The following is a 19,110-nucleotide window of genomic DNA, read 5'->3' as shown; positions in this document are numbered from 1 at the left end:
AAAAGAAGTAAATAGTTCTATCTATAGATACAGGCATGATGATGTGACCTACAATTTGTCCCTGGACAACCAGGAAAAGCCGTTCAGATTTTAATTGCTGGTAGGGTGTTACTGTCATCTCTCACATAAGCAGAAGAAACAGAAATGATTTCTCCCATTTCACTGGCACAGCTGCTGCAGTTTCCTATGCTCTGGAGTTTACTGTCATTCCAGGGGTAGACCTGATACAAATAACAAAATGGCAGTCAAGCCATTACTATGCATGACATAATAAGATGCTATGGGTCCTTTTACTACTAAAACACCTATTTAAGATTTTCCATTTCTGACAACCAAAATATCTGGGCTACATTGAATTTTGTGGCTGATTTTCATAAAAATATATAGGGAGAAAGAAAACTTGTAGTAATAAAGACAGCACTATAGTAAGAATCATTTTTTAAAGTCTTGTTAATTTAAACACGTAATAGTCACAGTTTTAAGAAAAGTCTCTCATAGCCATCACGAAGAATTATATTAATCCAACATTTTTTTCTAAAGAATAACCACTAAGTGGAAATATATTTTGTAAAGATAAATAATGTGCAAGTTTCCTAAATAAACAGAGTTTCGGCCGGGTGCGGTGGCTCACGCCTGTAATCCCAGCACTTTGGGAGGCCGAGACTGGTGGATCACGAGGTCAGGAGATCGAGACCATCCTGGCTAACATGGTGAAACTCCGTCTCTACTAAAAATACAAAAAAATTAGCCTGTAGTCCCAGCTACTGGGGAGGCTGAGGCCGGAGAATGGTGTGAACCCGGAGGCGGAGCTTGCAGTGAGCCGAGATCGCCCCATCGCACTCCAGCCTGGGTGACAGAGCAAGACTTCGTCTCAAAAAAAAAAATTAATTAATTAAAAATAAACAGACTTTCATTCACATTTTAAAACACTACTCAAGAACAAGCATAAGAATAGCTGAGTAAAAACAAAACCCATCGCACATTTATCATGTTGGCTTTCAAAAATTAGGAATTAAATCACCTAATTTACTATAAGAGAATGTTTGATCTCTACTCACAGATAACACAAACCAGCGTCAGCCAAGTGCTGCTTATATCAAAGTGCCTATGTCTGCTACAAAGTGATGTTCATTCATGGATCATAAGTCAAAAAACACACTGGAATATTAGGAGTTGGCAGACCTCCTCTCCATTCCACCAATGGCATACAAATGACTTTTAGTAAATCCCATAACCTGTTTTCCCAAATACATGAGACTGACTAGTCAAAAACTGACCACGGAAATATTTTCTCACGTTTGTTTCCATTTTCTAGCTCTATAAGGCGGATAGAATTTATTTAGTATATATCATATGTCTGGACAAAAGTTTTATTTTTAATTGAGTTCCTAGAGAAACATTTCTATACAAAATTAATCAGCTTGAATCACCCACACCAACACTGCCAAGATAAGCAAAAGCTGAGTCTCACCTTGCCTATTCCTAGATTCCAAGTGCTATGTTATGTACCTTTCTCCTTGTAGAGTCCTACTTTTGTTTTGTCTGTGATGTGGTCCATTACTGAACACCAACTATGTACCAGACCCTGTTCTAGGTCTTGGGAAATCCAAAGAAATAAGATTCTAGTCTCATGGAGCTAAAATAAACAAGGAAATTTCAGACAGTGATATGCTACTATAAAACAGGGTAATACAATAAAGGGACGGGGGGCTGGATTCTTTTCTTTAGAGACGGAGTCTTGCTCTGTCACCCAAGCTGGAGTACACTGGCACGATCTCAGTTCACTGTAACCTCTGCCTCCCAGGTTCAAGCGATTCTCCTGCCTCAGCCTCCAGAGTAGCTGCAATTACAGGTGCCCACCATCATACCCAGCTAATTTTTATATTTTTAGTAGATACGGGTTTTCCCCATGTTGGCCAGGCTAGTCTCGAACTCCTGACCTCAAGTGATCCACCTGCCTTGGTCTCCCAAAGTGCTGGGATTACAGGCGTGAGCCACCACACCCGTTTAGATTTTTATTTAAAAAAAACTAATGAAGGCCGGGCGCGGTGGCTCACGCTTGTAATCCCAGCACTTTGGGAGGCCGAGGCAGGTGGATCACCTGAGGTCGGGAGTTCAAGACCAGCCTGACCAACATGGAGAAACCCCATCTCTACTAAAAATACAAAATTAGCCAGGGTGGTGCCACATGCCTGTAATCCCAGCTACTCGGGAGGCTGAGGCAGGAGAATCGCTTGAACCCGGGAGGCGGAGGTTGCGGTGAGCCGAGATCATGCCATTGCACTCCAGCCTGGGCAAAAAGAGTGAAACTCTGTCTCAAAAAAAAAAAAAAACCAAAAAAACAACCAAAAAAACTAATGAAACCAAAACCAGGAATCAGTCATAATAGAGAGGCTTGAAAAAGACAAGGAAAAAGATGATCATCAGGTAATATCTTTTATTTCCTTTGAAGTTCACTCTGTTTCAGAGGCTTCTGAGTTACGGCTATAGCAAAAAGATTTAAATTATGGTTTACTCAAGTATTCCATGTAGTATAAAGTTTAAATCTTAAATGTTACGTAAACATAACTGGTCCAAAATATACTGAAATGGAACTCTCAGGAGGCTGAGGCATGAGAATCATTTGAACCTGGGAGGTGAAGGTTGCAGTGGGCCAAGATCACACCTCTGCACTCCAGTCTGGGTGATAGTGTGAGACTCTATCTCAAAAAAAGAAAAAAAAAAAAAAATACTGAAATGAAAGCACTGCATTATGTATTTAAATCATTTGGTTGGTTGGCAATCTGTAGTCTGCTAATAATTGCATTGATTAAAAGACTTTTAAAATATTCCAGCTTTCAACTTCCAAACAATATTATTGATAAATTATAGTTATCTTTCTTTCCCATGAAGAATGTATTTACCATCTAACATAGCAGGCACACTGGAAAAATGAGATTTTAATGTGTCTAGCCCACAAAAACACACAAATATAGTAATCACAAGGCAAAAAATGTACAATTACGTCCACTTCTAGTTAATTTTTTTTTTTTTTTTTTTTTTTTTTTTTTTTTTGAGAAGGAGTCTCGTTCTGTCGCCAGGTTGGAGTGCAATGGCGCAATCTCGCTAACTGCAACCTCTGCTATCCAGGTTCAAGCGATTCTCTGCCTCAGCCTCGCAAGTAGCTGGGATTACAGACACCCGCCACCACACCGGCTAATTTTTGTATTTTTAGTAAAGATGGGGTTTCACCATGTTGGCCAGGATGGTCTTGATCTCTTCACCTCATGATCCACCCACCTCAGCCTCCCAAAGTGCTGGGATTACAGGTGTGAGCCACCGCGCCCGGCCTATATCTACTTAATTCTTTCCCTTCACTAAGAATAGCTAATTCTGGGCTAACCACGTGTAGCTATTTAAATTTAAACAGGTTAAAATTAAATTACATTAACAATTTAGTTCCTCAGTTACACTGGCCATATTTCAAGCATTCAACATCAACATGTGGCTAAGGTTACCATATTGGTCAGTGCAGATAAAGAGTATTTCCGTCATCACAGAAAATTCTATTAGACAGTGCTGATCTACATTATTTTTCAAATTTTACCTTAACAAAAACATCCTTTAAAAGCATATAAAAAATAAGATTAATTATAAATTTTTAAAGAAATCTGTTAATATTACTGTGATGATAGAAGTCACATAAGAGGAAGTTCAGCAAATAGATCTCTATGGCAGAGTAAGACAAACTCAGATATCTAGGGACAAGCAAAATGTCCACAAAGTAGAAGGATGTACTCTAACATTGGTCTTAGAGTCACCAGACTTGAATTTTAGTTCTGCTTCTACCTCTAACTTAGCTGCATAAATTCTGAGGACAGACAATATCTTTGGGTTTTCATTTAACATCATAAGAAAGGTTGGATCAGGTGATCCACATATATAAAATGACCACAAAAAATGGGAAAATGAGCTGTGATTCCTCCTAGTTATCAATAAATAAGTGTAGCACTTGAGTTTTCATTCTAACAAGAATATATACGTGGTTAAAATACTAACTTTTGGCCAAGTGTGGTGGCTCATGCCTGTAATCCCAGCACTTTGGGCAGCCAAGGCAGGCGGACCTGAGGTCAGAAGTTCAAGACCAGCCTAGCCAACATGGTGAAACCCCGTCTCTGCTAAAAATACAAAAATTAGCTGGGTGTGGTAGTGGGTGCCTGTGGTCCCAGCTACTAGGGAGGCTGAGGCAGGAGAATCACTTGAACCCGAGAGGTGGTGGTTGTGGTGAGTCGAGATTGTGCCACTGCACTCCAGCCTGGGTTGGACTAAGTTATTAAGTTTATCTTTTTTATTTTGGGACTCTGTCTCAAAATAAATAAATAAATAAATAACCAACTTTAAATCTTATCTACCACCTTAACAATATTTAAGATGACCATTATTTGCAATATCAAACAATTATATGAAATTCACAGCCAATACACTTAGCTACATAAATAGGATTTTAGGGAGTAAAATCAGCATGGCCACCATAATTCTCTTTACAAAATCCTAGTATGGAATTAAGGCGTGTTAGAGAAGTATGTTTTCTTTTAACTTTTCTGAGTTTAAACTACTAATAGAGCAAAACATCTTCTTTTTTTTTTTTTTTTTTTGAGACGGAGTCTCGCTCTGTTGCCCAGGCTGGAGTGCAGTGGCCGGATCTCGGCTCACTGCAAGCTCTGCCTCCTGGGTTCACGCCATTCTCCTGCCTCAGCCTCCCCAGTAGCTGGGACTACAGGCGCCCGCCACCTCGCCCGGCTAGTTTTTTGTATTTTTTAGTAGAGACGGGGTTTCACCATGTCAGCCAGGATGGTCTCGATCTCCTGACCTCGTGATCCGCCCGCCTCGGCCTCCCAAAGTGCTGGGATTACAGGCTTGAGCCACCGCGCCCGGCCTTTTTTTTTTTTTTTTTTTTTTTTGAGACAGAGTTTTACTATTGTTGCCCAGGCTGGAGTGCAGTGGCACGATCTTGGCTCACTGCAACCTCCGCCTCCAGGGTTCAAGTGATTCTCCTGCCTCAGCCTCCCAAGTAGCTGGGATTATAGGCATGTGCCACCACACCCATCTAAAAGGGGTTACACCATGTTAGTCAGGCTGGTCTCGAACTCCTGACCTCCGGTGATCCACTCGCCTCAGCCTCCCAAAGTGTTGGGATTACAGGTGTGAGTCACTGCGCCAGGCAGCAAATTATCTGTAAAGAATAACTGTGCTACTCCACAATCTGTTTAACTCTAGTGTGGTCACCTCAAATATTTTCTGAAATGTGTTCACTTTAAATTTTCCACTAAAAATTTAGAGAAGGATGTTTACAGAAGGATGATGGTTAAAGACATTAAAATATCCTTAGGAAGTGACCTGAATGAAGTAGAACTTAGTTAATAAAATATAAAAAAGAAAACAACAAAAAAGTATTTCACTTAACCATAAACTGTGTCACTAAATTCAATCATACGGTTTTCACTTGACTATGATTCCATTAAGTTATACAACATTTTAGGTTGCTTTGTAGTTCATATTTTTTTCCTGACTAAACCACATTACTATTGAACTGCCTTTCACCAATACAAAGCCTACTAGTAAAACACCCTGTTTCCCTTATCTATCTAGTTTAACCTCAACTATCTTCACTTTGTTGTTGACCACACCCGGCAACAACAGACGTGGTATTACCACTTGAAGGAAATTACATTATTTTCCAATCCTTTACAGCAAGGGTAGTTGCTCACAATGAAAATTACTACAAACAGCTTTCATCAGTCATCTTGTTCCATTCACTATGAACTCTAGTAAACTAACAAATTCATCCACATATTTTCCTACCTACTTCCTGGACAAACTTTTAAATTATGGTAAAATGGTTTGAGATTGGTTCTTAAAATTTTGCAAGCATTCAAATTTACTTTCTTTTACCTTGTATTTTCCATTCCCCACAAAAAGGCAAAATAGAATGTATGCCAAAGATGATATGTAGTTTTTAAAGCACTAAGCAATTTATTGTATCTAAAATAATAATTTACTAAGTATATCTTTTCTATAAAGACCAGTGTGGGTTTTGTTTGTTTATCACTTTAGTATTTTAGGTTCAACTGTACTCAACATGCAGTTTTCAAAATAAGCAATAAAAGTTAGAAAATTCAGAATTTCATACTATATATCCAAATTTCACGTCATCTATTTGTTTAATCAGAACACCAAGCTTTAGTGAAGCTTTAGCCATCATGAAGTTGTAATAACAACAATGGAAGTAAAATTGGACTGGAAAGTTAACTTCATGTTCAAATTTGAACCAGCACGAATTCTCTTACCAATATAACCTAGGCAAAGATTCTCTTCAGGTATTAGTTGAGGTTCAACTTTTAACTTCTATGAAAGTGAGTTTAGGCCAATTGAGTTCATTTCTTCTTCCATTAAACATGTGACTAAAGACTAGTTCATTTTGTGTACATTATTATTCTTCTATTTAAAAAGTTATTCATTATCAACTATATATCTGGTACAGTTCTACATGTAGTCTAGTACTTCTAATTTGAATCCCTGTAACTCCAAGAATAATTTTCATTTGCACTTTTAGAGATAAGAACAGTGATCTTCAGTGGTAAAGTGAAGTGGGGATAGGAACTCAGACCTCCTTGACTCTTGCCCTATACTTCACTGCCCTCCCAGTTTTGTTTTTTGTCTTTTTTTTTTGAGATGGAATCTCACTCTGTCACCCAGGCTGGAGTGCAGTGGTACAATCTCAGCTCACTGCAACCTCTGCCTTCTGGGTTCAAGTGATTCTCTTGCCTCAGCCTCCCGAGTAGCTGGGACTACAGGCGAGCGCCATAACACTGGCTAATTTTTGTATTTTTAGTAGAGACGGGGTTTCACCATGTTGACCAGGGTGGTCTCAAACTCCTGACCTCAAGTGATACACCCACCCGGCCTCCCAAGGTGCTGGGATTACAGGTGTGAGCCACCACGCCCAGCTAACCCACCCAGTTTTTAAAAAATGTTTTGTTAAATAGCTTAAGCAAACAAAACAAAAGAACAACTTTCAGGGGTGAAGGTCAGTTAGAACAAAGCAAACGTCTCTTAATAAAAAGAAAGCCATATTTTCTATAAGGTGATAAGTTTGCTACAGCTAACTGTATAGGTAACACTTTCCACAGATGTTTTCTAAAATAAAGTGTTTCTAAATCAAATTTGAATTTTTAAAAAAACATTTTAAACCATACACAATACTCTCTCAATAAAGAAATTCTCACTGTCCAGGAGAATAATTTTATAATTCAAAAAATATACCTCATATTTTGTTTCATCAGCTTAAACTTAATATGTCAGGCTTTCTTAAAATGGGACATAGGAGCATCATCTTTTCATGGAGGACTTTCTAAAATGTCACCCAAATGCATATAAAGTATATGTCACACAAGCTGTTGTGTTCCTGTATACTGTACTACACTTTAGATGTTACGAATAAATGCTATTTTTAAAACAAAACTTTATAATATTGCTGGGTTTAAACTGGTTCAAACCTTTCTGGAAATGTTCTAAAACTGATTGTGGTGACGGTTATACAACCCTGTGAACATACTAAAAGCCACTGCATTGTATACTTTAAATGGATGAATTTTATGGTATGTGAATTATATCTCAATAAAACTGTTATTTTAAAAAATCTTTCAAGAGAACAGTTTGGAATATGTATCAAAAGCTTTCAAAATGTTTATATCTTTTAAGTAATTTTACTTCTAGGAATTTATTGTAATGAAATAATCAGCCATATAATTTTTTTAATGTATAAGGATGTCCATCAACTTACAATGTCCCCAAATTGCAAACTGCCTAAAAGACCCTCAACACAGAATGGTAAACAGGTAATAGCACACCTGTACATTGAAATTCTATATCAATTTTTAAAATCACAAACATATTTATTTCATAATGTATTAAAAACAAAACATGTTACAAAATAATAGGGATGCACAATTCCAATTATGTAAAAAAATATATACGAAAAAGTATTGGAGGGATATACAACAAAATATTAATAGTAGTTACTGCTAGCTAATAGAATTTTAAATAATTTTAATTTTCTTTATACCTTCTGGTTTTCAATTTCTCAGCAATAAACAATCCTTACATAAATGTTATTTTAAAACTAGTCACTTTGGAGAAGTTCAAGTTTTTCATTAAAAAATAAAAACTAGGCCGGGCGCGGTGGCTCAAGCCTGTAATCCCAGCACTTTGGGAGGCCGAGACGGGCGGATCACGAGGTCAGGAGATCGAAACCATCCTGGCTAACACGGTGAAACCCCGTCTCTATTAAGAAATACAAAAAACTAGCCGGGCGAGGTGGCGGGCGCCTGTAGTCCCAGCTACTCGGGAGGCTGAGGCCGGAGAATGGCGTGAACCCGGGAGGCGGAGCTTGCAGTGAGCTGAGATCCGGCCACTGCACTCCAGCCTGGGCGACAGAGCGAGACTCCGTCTCAAAAAAAAATAAATAAATTAATTAAAAAAAATAATAAAAACTAACAGGTGGTAATGACACAGAAACCATGAGGTGAATAAAAGCATATTAACTCTACTGCATACACAAAGCCAAACTACCTAATTTATCTTTTTAAAAATATCAAATTATATTTACTTTCACATCTAGGAAAACTCAACATACATGTTCCTTTCAAGGTTTAAAATCGCTATCACCCATGCAAGGGAAAAATTAGCAAGAAATATATTTAATCTTCAGTGGGAGTAAAAAAGAAAAACATGCTATTGCACTACAGAAAATAATTCAAGGATACAATAAAGCAAAGCAAGAAGTTTCTCACCACAATCTAATATGAAATACTGTATTCTGATGCATTTGAATCTTGCAGAGATCATACAAAAGGAGACCGCTTGGAGTGACAAAATTATAATAACCAAATAAAGGCTTTAATTTATAAAAATGCCTTTCTCAAAGTTCACATTGCAGAGTTGTATGCAAATAGACCGTATTCAGCAGGTACTCAGAGGGAAAAAAGCATTCAAATTTTTCTGCTATCCTAATCCTCAAAAATCAACACTTAACCTTTCCAAATACCTAAGAAAATATTCTTGAAGGCCAGGAAAGCATAATGCAGTTTCTCCAGCTTCGAAAGAAATTTGGTTCTCTTGGCCAAATTACAGAAAAGTTAAAACTCAAGAAGTACCAAGGATGAAGGGTTAAACATAGATTGTCATCACTGATTACTTCTCAGGTTAATACTTTTTGAATGCTTCCAATACTGCGAAAGCAAGAGTGTCAAACTCGATTTTGTTAAATAAGATAGTTAATCTAAGAAATTAACAATATAGACAAATCGACATTTTCTAAGTAATTTTAGAGTTTGCATGTTAATTTAAAACCTAATCATTGAATCTTACCAAAAAGTGCAACAGAGATGAACTCTAAATAAACACTTTGTATAAAACAGCACTTTCTTAGAGGATTCAGTATTATTTTTTGTTATTCATCGGTAAGGAACTAAGATTTCAAATCACTAAACACTGATAATAAATGTTAGAAAGCTACCTTAAAAACATTGCTCAGATACCCCTTCTGGCAATAACAATTAAAAACTAGCTATTCAGTTTTTATATTCGTTGAACTTGCATTGTTATGAATTCTTCAGGTTCTTTTTTATTTTATTTTATTTTATTTTTGAGACAGTTTCGCTCTTTCGCCCAGGCTGGAGTGAAGTGGCGCAATCTCGGCTCACGGCAACCTCCGCCTCCCGGGTTCAAGCGATTCTCCTGGATCAGTCTCCCAAGCAGCTGGGATTATAGATGCCCACCACCACGCCCGGCTAATTTTTGTAGTTTTAGTAGAGATGGGGTTTCGCCATGTTGGCCAGGCTGGTCTCCAACACCTCACCTCAGGTGATCCGCCCGCCTCGGCCTCCCAGACTGCTGGGATTACAGGCGTAAGCCACCGCGCCTGGTTCATGCCTGGCCAATATGGCAAAACCCCGTCACTACTACTACAAAAATTAGCTGGGTGTGGTGGCGGGCGCCTGTAGTCCCTGCTACTCAGAAGGCTGACGCAGGAGAATCGCTTGAACCCGGGAGGCGGAGGTTGCAGTGAGCCCAGACTGCGCCACTGGACTCCAGCCTGGGCAACAGAGCAAGACTCTGTCTCAAAAAAAAAGAAAGAAAGAAAAAAAGAAAAAAGAAAAACCCAAGGACATCAATACATTTTTGTCCCTAATGTCCAACTACCACCAAAGCAATACCAGCTAAACCAATGAGGTTGTCTCTGCAGCTTTTCTTAAAGGACTTATTACCTGGGTGATAGTTACCCGATGTTCACTTCCTTTTTTTCCCTAAGACGGAGAGTCTTGCTTTGTCGCTCAGGCTGGAGTGCAGTGGCGCAATCTCAGCTCACTACAACGTCTGCCTCCCTGGTTCAAGTGATTCTCCTGCCTCAGCCTTCCGAGTAGCTGGGATTACAGGCGTGTGCCACCACGCCTAGCTAATTTTTGTATTTTCACTTTCTAATTATTTGTTTATACTATACATTCAAGTTTTATATGCTTTTTTATATTTCACATTTCATAATGTAAAAGGCTTTAAAATGCCTATTTCTTAAAGTTTTTGTTTGTTTTTTACATACAGCTTTCTTAAGCCTCCACAGCTAAGAGAAATTAGATAACATAAGATTAAATAGACACAATATTGTCTTGGCTATAGTCCAAATGCTACTAGGCGTATCTCCATATGATCTTCTTAATCTCAAATCAATTTGATAAACTAATTTTTTTAACCTATGAAATCCCAATAAGCTACCCATTCTTAAATTTAAAATGCCTCCCCATAAGGATCACTTGAGGCCAAGTGTTCAAGGTCAGCCAGGCAACAAAGGGAGACTCCATCTCTACAAAAAAAAATTTTAAAAATAGCTAGGGAGACCAGCACAGTGGCTCATGCCTGTAATCCCAACACTTTGGGAGGACAAGGTGGGAAGATTGGTTGAGCCCAGGAGCTCAAGACCAGCCTGGGCAACTTGGTGAAACCCTGTCTCTACAAAAAAAGAAAAACAAAATTAGCTGGGAGTGGTGGCACATGCCTGTAGTCCCAGCTACTCAGGAGGCTGAGGTGGGAGGATCACCTGAGCCTGCGAAGTTGAGTCTGCGGTGAGCCATGATAGTACCACTGCACTCCAGCCTAGGTGGTAGAGTTAAGACCCTGTCTCAAAAAAAAAAAAAAAAAAATTAGCTGGGCAGCGTGGCACATGTGTGTAGTCATAGCTATTCCAGAGGCTGAGGCCAGGAGAACTGCTTGATCCAAGGAGTTCAAGACTGCAGTGAGCTAGGATCATGTCACTACACTCCAGCCTGGACAAGAGAGCAAGACCCTGTCTCTAAAAATAAAAAAAATAAAAATAAACCTCCTATATATCTTAGGATAACTTATACCAAAATAAGAAAAAGCACATCTATAGTAGAAAAATACTTGTTACTTAATATTTAATTATCTATTGGAATGTGGATAATATAAGCTATGAAGAAAAATCAGGACACACACACTCTTAATTTTTTTTTTTAAGTAATCATACAGAGCCAGGTGCAGTGGCACCTGCCTGTAGTCCTAGCTACTAGAGAAGCTGAGACAGGAAGACTGCTTGAGCCCAAGAAGGAACCCAGGAGGCGGAGCTTGCAGTGGGCCGAGATCACGCCCTTGCACTCCAGCCTGGGCAACAGAGGGAGGCTCCATCTCAGAAAAAAATAAAAATAATAAATAAATAACAATTATTGTGCTTTCTAACTTCACATTTTAGAATTCTGTGGGAATTCTACCAAACACCTCAGAAGATGCCAAATAAATGTAAGGTATTATTCATATTTTATCTTTCCATGCTACACATGGCTAAAACTGAAACAGTACGAATATTAACAATTTTCATTTTCCTAGTTACTCTCTTTAAGTAGCCCTAAACATAGATGGAAAAAAGAACTTAGTAATAAAATATTAGAAGGGGGAAAAAGTTATCACTGTGTATCAGTTAATGACAATAAAGATCCACATCTAAAAAAACAAGCTAAGAATACTTTTTCAAAGAGCTTTTATAATTCAAAATCTTTTCAAAAAAGTTGTGCTTTAGGAGTAACAACACATCCATGTAGTAAAAACTGAACATTCTCTAAGTCCACAAAATTTTAAATATACCTTTGCCTTCTTTTCATGTTACACAGTGCAGGTACAACATACTACAGAAGTGTTTAAAGTCTTTACTACATATTTACTAAGAACAACAGTAAAAATGAAAACGAAACTGTAAGCTTTTTAAAAAAGGTTAGGTAATGTTAGTATAAGCAATTTCTTAAATTTGTCTGTTAATATTTATAAAAATATAAATCTTATTTATAACTTATAATTTATAAAAAGATTGGCCTGCAGAAATAAAGTTCACCATTCATTTAAAAACTCAAATGCTGGACATGTTAATTACAAATAAATGAATTATCTTAGTTGCTTTTTCAAAAAATAATAGACTGCTTTTTTTTAAAAAAAAAAAAAGTAAAACTAAAAACAGAACTGCATTGAAAAACAGATTTTATGGACAGATGCCAAGTTCTAAGCATTTTTAAAGCTTTAACGATTTTAATTTCTTAAGTGTCTACAACAGACAAGATTATCTTTTTATTTTAAAAGATCCCAACGAATAAGTAACCATTTTCTTCTTGATAGAAAAAAAAAAATTTAAATAAAGTAATCAACAGTGCCTGCTAAGATTTTTAACTTGTTTTCAAATAGGGATTTTTAGCTCACTTTAAAATTTTTACCAATGTCTCTATTTTTCTTCCAGGTCCTTTTCTAAGATCATGATGGACCTCTAATTTTTTTCATTTCATAGCTCTTATTTTATTGATAATTTTATTCAAACAGGAAAAAGTCCACTAAAATCCACTTCATACAAAAACACACACTTCAAGATAACTTGGACACAATTCATTTTTGCATGTAAAAATATTTTGTGCATATATGTTCACAACATGGTGAATAAAATATGAAAAAATACAAGATCTTTCCTCACTGCAGCTTACTCCCCTTTAACTCATTATACTAAATATACTTAACCTTAAGTTTGCCCCGTCACCTTGAGCTTTCATAGGTAGCTCTAATTCTTTCTTTTCTTTCTTTCTTTCTTTCTTTTTTTTTTGAGAAGTTTTGCTGTTATTGCCCAGGCTGCAGTGAAATGGCGTGACCTCAGCTCACTGCAACCTCTGCCTCCCGGTTCAAGCGATTCTCCTGCTTCAGCCTCCAGAGTAGCTGGGATTACAGGCGCACACCACTGGGCCCAGCTAATTTTTTGTATTTTTTAGTAGAGATAGGGTTTCACCATGTTGGCCTGGCTGGTCTTGAACTCCTGACCTCAGGTGATCCACCCGCCTTGGCCCCCCAAAGTGCTGGGGTTACAGGGTGAGCCACTGCCCCCAGCCAGGCAGCTCCAGCACTTTTATAGTAAGGAAGTAATAGGTTGTGCTATAAAGAACCAAGTAATGAGTTTGTCACAAAAGCCCCGGACTTCACTTCCATAGGCCTCAGTTTTCTCTCTTGTAAAATAAAGTAATTGTACTAGCTTCCATTTAACAGGCTATTAGGAACTTAATTCACGACCAACTATTATTTACTTATAATAGCAAAACCTGCTAACAAACTAAATGTTAATGTTTTAAACAATGGAATACTTATAAGACCCTTTAAAAAAAAAAAAAAAGCTGTGGATCCATATGTACTAATTTTTATGGTTCTTGTTTTTTGTTTTGTTTTGTTTTTGAGACGGAGTCTCGCTTTGTCTACCAGGCTGGAATGCAGTGGTACAATCTCAGCTCAGTGCAACCTCCGCCTCCTGGGTTCAAGTGATTGGCCCGTCTCAGCCTCCCAAGTAGCCAGGATTACAGGCAAGCACCACCATGCCCGGCTAATTTTTGTATTTTTAGTAGAGACGGGGGTTTCACCATGCTGGCCAGACTGGTCTCAAACTCCTGACCTCAAGTGATCCTCCCGCCTCAGCCTCCCAAAGTGCAGGGATTACAGACGTGAGCCACCACCATGCCCGGCCTTGTTTTGTTTTTGAGACAGAATCTCGCTCTGTCATTCAGGCTAGAGTGCAGTGGCGCAATCTCAGCTTACTGCAGCTTCCCCCACGGGGTTCAGGCAATTCTCCCATCTCAGCCTCCCGAGTAGCTGGGATTACAGGTGCCACCACCACACCTGGCTAATTTTTGTATTTTTAGTAGAGATGGGTGTTTCACCATGTTGGCCAGGCTGGTCTCAAACTCCTGACCTCAAGCGATCCGCCCGCCTCAGCCTCCCTCCCAAAGTGCTGGGATTACAGGCGTGAGCCACTGCGCCCAGTCGCGGATCCATAGGTACTAATTTAAAAAGATGTCCCAGATAGGCTGTTAAAACGAAAAAGTGGGCGGGTGCGGTGGCTCACGCTTGTAACCCCAGCACTTTGGGAGGCCAAGGCAGGCAGATTAGCTGAGGTCAGGAGTTTGAGACCAGCCTGGCCAAAATGGTGAAACCTCGTCTCTACTAAAAATACAGAAATTAGCGGGCATGGTGGTGCATGCCTGTAATCCCAGCTACTCGGGAGACTGAGGCAGGAGAACCGCTTGAACCGGGAGGCGGAGGTTGCAGTGAGCCACGATGGCGCCACTGCACTCCAGCCTGGGCAACAACAGCGAAACTCTGTCTCGAAAAACAAACAAATAAAAAAACAAAAAAGCAAAATGCAGATAGTATGACCCATTTGTAAATATTTTAAGAGAAATATACACATACATGCATAGAAGTTTTCTAGAAGGACATACAAGAAAATTCAAGTGGTTATCAGTGGAGAATGAAGAATGCTAACTTTATTTTTTTAAATTCTCAGCCTTCTATGATATGTGAATACGTGAATAACTTTTTTTTTTTTTTTTTTTTTTTTTTTTTTGAGACACTGCAACCTGGGCAACAAGAGTGAAAACTCTGTCTCAAAAAAAATAAATAAATAAAATAAAAAATAAAAAACTCCATCTTGGCCAGGCGTGGTGGCTCATGCCTGTAATTCCAGCACTTTGGGAGGCCGAGGCGGGCAGATGACAAGGTCAGGACTTTGAGACCAGCCTGGCCAACATGGTGAAACCCTGTCTCTACTAAAAAATATATAAAAATTGGCCAGGCACGGTGGCTCACGCCTGTAATCCCAGGACTTTAGGAGGCCAAGGCAGGCGGATCACAAGGTCAGGAGATTGACACCATCCTGGCTAACACGGTGAACTCCGTCTCTACTAAAAAATACAAAAAATTAGCGGGGTGTGGTGGCAGGAGCCTGCAGTCCCAGCTACTCGGGAGGCTGAGGCAGGAGAATGGCGTGAACCCGGGAGGCGGAGCTTGCAGTGGGCCAAGATTATGGCACTGCACTCCAGCCTGGGCTACAGAGCAAGACTCCGTCTCAAAAAAAAAAAAAAAAATTAGGCGGGCATGGTGATGTGCGCCTGTAATCCCAGCTACTTGGGAGGTTAAGGCAAGATAATCACTTGAACCTGGGAGGCGGAGATTGCAGTGAACCAAGATCGCACCATTGCACTCCAGCCTGGACAACAAGAGTGAGACTCCATCGCTCAAAAAAAAAAAGTACTGACTTCATAAAACTGTTAGGAGGAGAAAAGGAAATCATGCATGTCAGACACTCAGCATAGCACAGTGTGAGGACAACTGTGAGCAGCTATTAGTGGATTATGAATATTATTATAAATTCCAGAAACTGCTGTCATTGGAATCAGATTTGACAGTTCACTCAACAATCATCAATCTCAAAGACAATCAGTTTCCTTTATCCAAAACTCATTCAATCTGATCAGTATAAGAGAGGGCATTTGTTAATTTAAGGGTTAGAAAAATAAAAAAGCTATCATAGGTAACAGGTGGGCTGATGGACATATTAATTGGTTTTAAGTGTTATTTAACAAGAGTAGGCTTCTTCGTATATTAATACCTGTGCAAGGAACCAGGATACTTACCACAGCTGGGCAGGAACCCTGATCTTTAAAGGATGCTGAATACATAAAAATAAACTTTTTCTTTTTTTTTTTTTTTTGAAGAATGAAAGCTTCCAACACAAATTTTTCTATTTCATTATTGCTTACTTTCCTAAAAATTTACAGTACTGATAGCTCATGCACACATTTTACCAGCTAATTACAAATAACATGTCAATCAAGTAGGAGACATAAAACTGAAATCACCATAAAAATAAATTCCAGAAAAAGCATGCTGAATTTTTTTTTTAAATGCAATTGTTCCTCACAGAATTTCAAACAAATTCAGCTGAATATTATCAACTTAAAATACTCCAAGCTGTAAATCTGGCTTTTACACTAAAAGCACCCTCTTAAAGTACCACTTTAACAACATTCAATTTAATTTTTCTAACAAACCAAGAATATATCCTAAGTTTCTATATAACAACTGAGAGGATGTTGCCATTTAGGTAGGTTAAATGTAGTTCAACTGGTTTGAGTCCACCATATTACAATGTTAACAGGCCTTCTTGGTATTAGAGAACAGTTTCAGTATCAATGTGATAGGTTAAAGTTTGGATTACTCCAACTGCTATAATAAAAACAAAAGGTCACGCACACACATTTAATCCTTTTCGATATGAAATAAAATAGGCTCTACTTAACACCAATGTATGTACTGTAAATTTGTCAGAATTTAAACCTTAGAATAGTAATTATTTCAAATTGTACAAGTAGTTACAGTTGAATACATTAGTTACTGTAGTTTCCTCAGAGTCACCTGAAGTTCCAATCAAAATACGAATGAACAAACAAAACAACAACAACAAAAAACCCTGGCATCTTAATGAGACTCTAAGAACTGCATGCCTACTTCATAGATCATTGCACTGTGCTGAATTGGCATCTGGAGATTGTATTGAGCTAGCTACATGAAGGCACAGAGAAGAGATGGGGGAAAGAGAGTTTATTTAAAAAAGAAAATACTATTCTTAACACACTCAACACTCTTAACATGCTCATCACCTGTAAGCAAGAGCTATCAGAAATACTATTTAAAAATACATACATTTCTAATTTTTCAACATTCAAAATACAGCAAGCAGATAATCTACCACAAGCAGAGCTTCCTACCCCTTTCACCCGGACACAGCGCTTTGCCAAGAGCACAGGCCCAAGTAAAATAACCGATGCAATTTCCTTGTTTACTTAAAGAATTGCAGAAAACATGTTGACTGCTTCTGAGGCTTCTGAAACAAACGAATTTTCAATACGTAAAAGACTTCATGATCATGTTTGATATGTAAGCGTAGTAATGATCCCTTCAGCTGGTAAAAATCTAGTTTTAAATTGATTAAAAGGGTTAAATTTACACTGCAGCTCATTAGCATACCTTGTTTGCAACCAGAAGGAAGAGGGTAAAGAGAGGGAGAAAAGGAGCAAAAACACACAAGATGGAAAACATCACTTTGGCGGTTATGAATAATTTAAAATGACCCAAGATGTAAGGGGAAAAGAGTTCATGAATAGAAAGAAAGGGGGCTAACAATCTGAACTGGCCCCTTCCAGATTCATACTGATGTCGGAGAGGAAAAGGAATTTATTTACACTGCAGTGCCTGGCAGCAAACATGGCTGCCCCTGCCCCCTTTAAATCGGAATAATCTTCACTCCTCCCCAAAACCATCAAATTATGGCCATGTCTCTCCCTGCCTCTCTTCCATAACACAAACACATCGTCTCCTCCCTCAAAACAGTAAAACCCACACCTCCCCATTTCACAACAATCACAATCCCATAACCACTAGCTTCTCTATTCTCTAGTCTTGAAAGAAAGGCACAGAATACACACAAATATAGGAACAAAAGGCCTCCCTTCCTAACACTTTAACGACCTCCATCCCCTTCTTTTCCTCCCACTCTGACGCTAAGTCGATCGTTCTCATCCCTGTCATCATTCAGTTAATTTCCTTCCCTAGCCCAATCCTGTCTTCCAGTTTCCTGCGTCTATTTCCCATCCTCCTATTGCAGCCTGCCTCATCCCTTTCCCTAATCCACCTTTTCCTTCACTTCCATTCCTCATTTCTCCCTTCATTCTCATAAAATGCCCCATTTCTCCAGCAAATGTATCCCCTTCTCCCAGACTCTTTTGGTTCCCACACTCCATCCCCAAACCTATTTATCAGTCCACCCAGGTCTCTAATCTCCATGCAACTCTTCTCCCCTTTCCCTGCCCCTCCCCAATCCCATCCTTATCCCCGCCCCCATCCCACTTCTCCCAGCTCAGCGCCACTCCGACTCCGATCCCACTCCCACCTCCCCTGCCCCACCCCCCAATTCCCTCCACACCCCCCACCTTGCCATCTGCTCCTCCGTCAGGACCCCCCTCGAGCCCTTTCAGGCCACCCGCTTCCCCTTCCATTCCTCCTGGGGTCTGGCGCCCCATCCCTAGGTCGCCCCCTCCCCGTCGTTTCCTCCTCAGCCCTTCCTAGCATTACACGCGCGCGCGCGCGCGCACACACACACATACACACACGCACACGCACTTTACCTTCAGTTTGTTCCATTCTAACCCCCCGGCCGTGTCAGTGCGATCACAGGAGAGACACGGAGGCCCGGAGTGGGGCTGGGCTGCGGGCAGCCGCCGGGGCCGCGCGGGGAGGAGGCGGAACCGAGCTAGGCCGCATGAAATCCCCGGGCTAGATTTTCCCCGCGCCGGACGCCTCTGCCATGGCGGCCGGCACCGAGGAGGGCCACGGCCGGGCCGGGCCGGGCGTGCTGCGGAAAGAGGAAGGCTCAGGAGGTGGGGAGGGAAAGGGAGGCCGAGGGACGGGGTCGCCGCGCCGCCGCTGCTGCCAGAGAGGAGCCTACGGCTGGCGGCCCGGCCAGGACAGCAGGGTCCTCGGAGCTCGGCTCGGAATTCGCACGCCTCTCCGCGGCGACCTGTGCACAGTCCCCTCAGCCTCCGCCTCGGTGCTGGCCGCCGCCGCCGCCGCTCCCGCCGCCGCCGCCGCGCACAAAGCCCCCCCACCCCGACTCTCGGGGCGCCGCCGCCGCCAAATCCTCAGCCCCTCATT

At 40.1% G+C, this 19,110-nt stretch overlaps 1 protein-coding gene across 7 annotated transcripts in view; it reads right to left on the bottom strand.

The window, feature by feature from the left end:
* The window catches only part of NSD3 (nuclear receptor binding SET domain protein 3), a 112,289-nt gene extending 93,229 nt beyond the window's left edge, over positions 1 to 19,060 (bottom strand). For 5 of the 7 annotated variants that reach the window (XM_071068361.1, XM_071068364.1, XM_024791149.2 and 2 more), the window contains exon 1: positions 18,585 to 19,021. The gene's annotated coding sequence lies outside the window, so the exon portion shown is untranslated. Of the gene's footprint in view, positions 1 to 18,389; positions 18,481 to 18,584 lie in introns of those variants that run through there. The other 2 variants (XM_071068367.1, XM_071068362.1) reach the window with 2 other exon arrangements.
* Positions 19,061 to 19,110: the final 50 nt, after the last annotated feature.

Source organism: Macaca nemestrina, chromosome 8, assembly GCF_043159975.1.
Source record: "Macaca nemestrina isolate mMacNem1 chromosome 8, mMacNem.hap1, whole genome shotgun sequence".
Lineage (NCBI taxonomy): Eukaryota > Metazoa > Chordata > Mammalia > Primates > Cercopithecidae > Macaca > Macaca nemestrina.
Note: the sequence above shows the minus strand (reverse complement) of the source record. Positions and strands in the feature narration are given on the sequence as shown.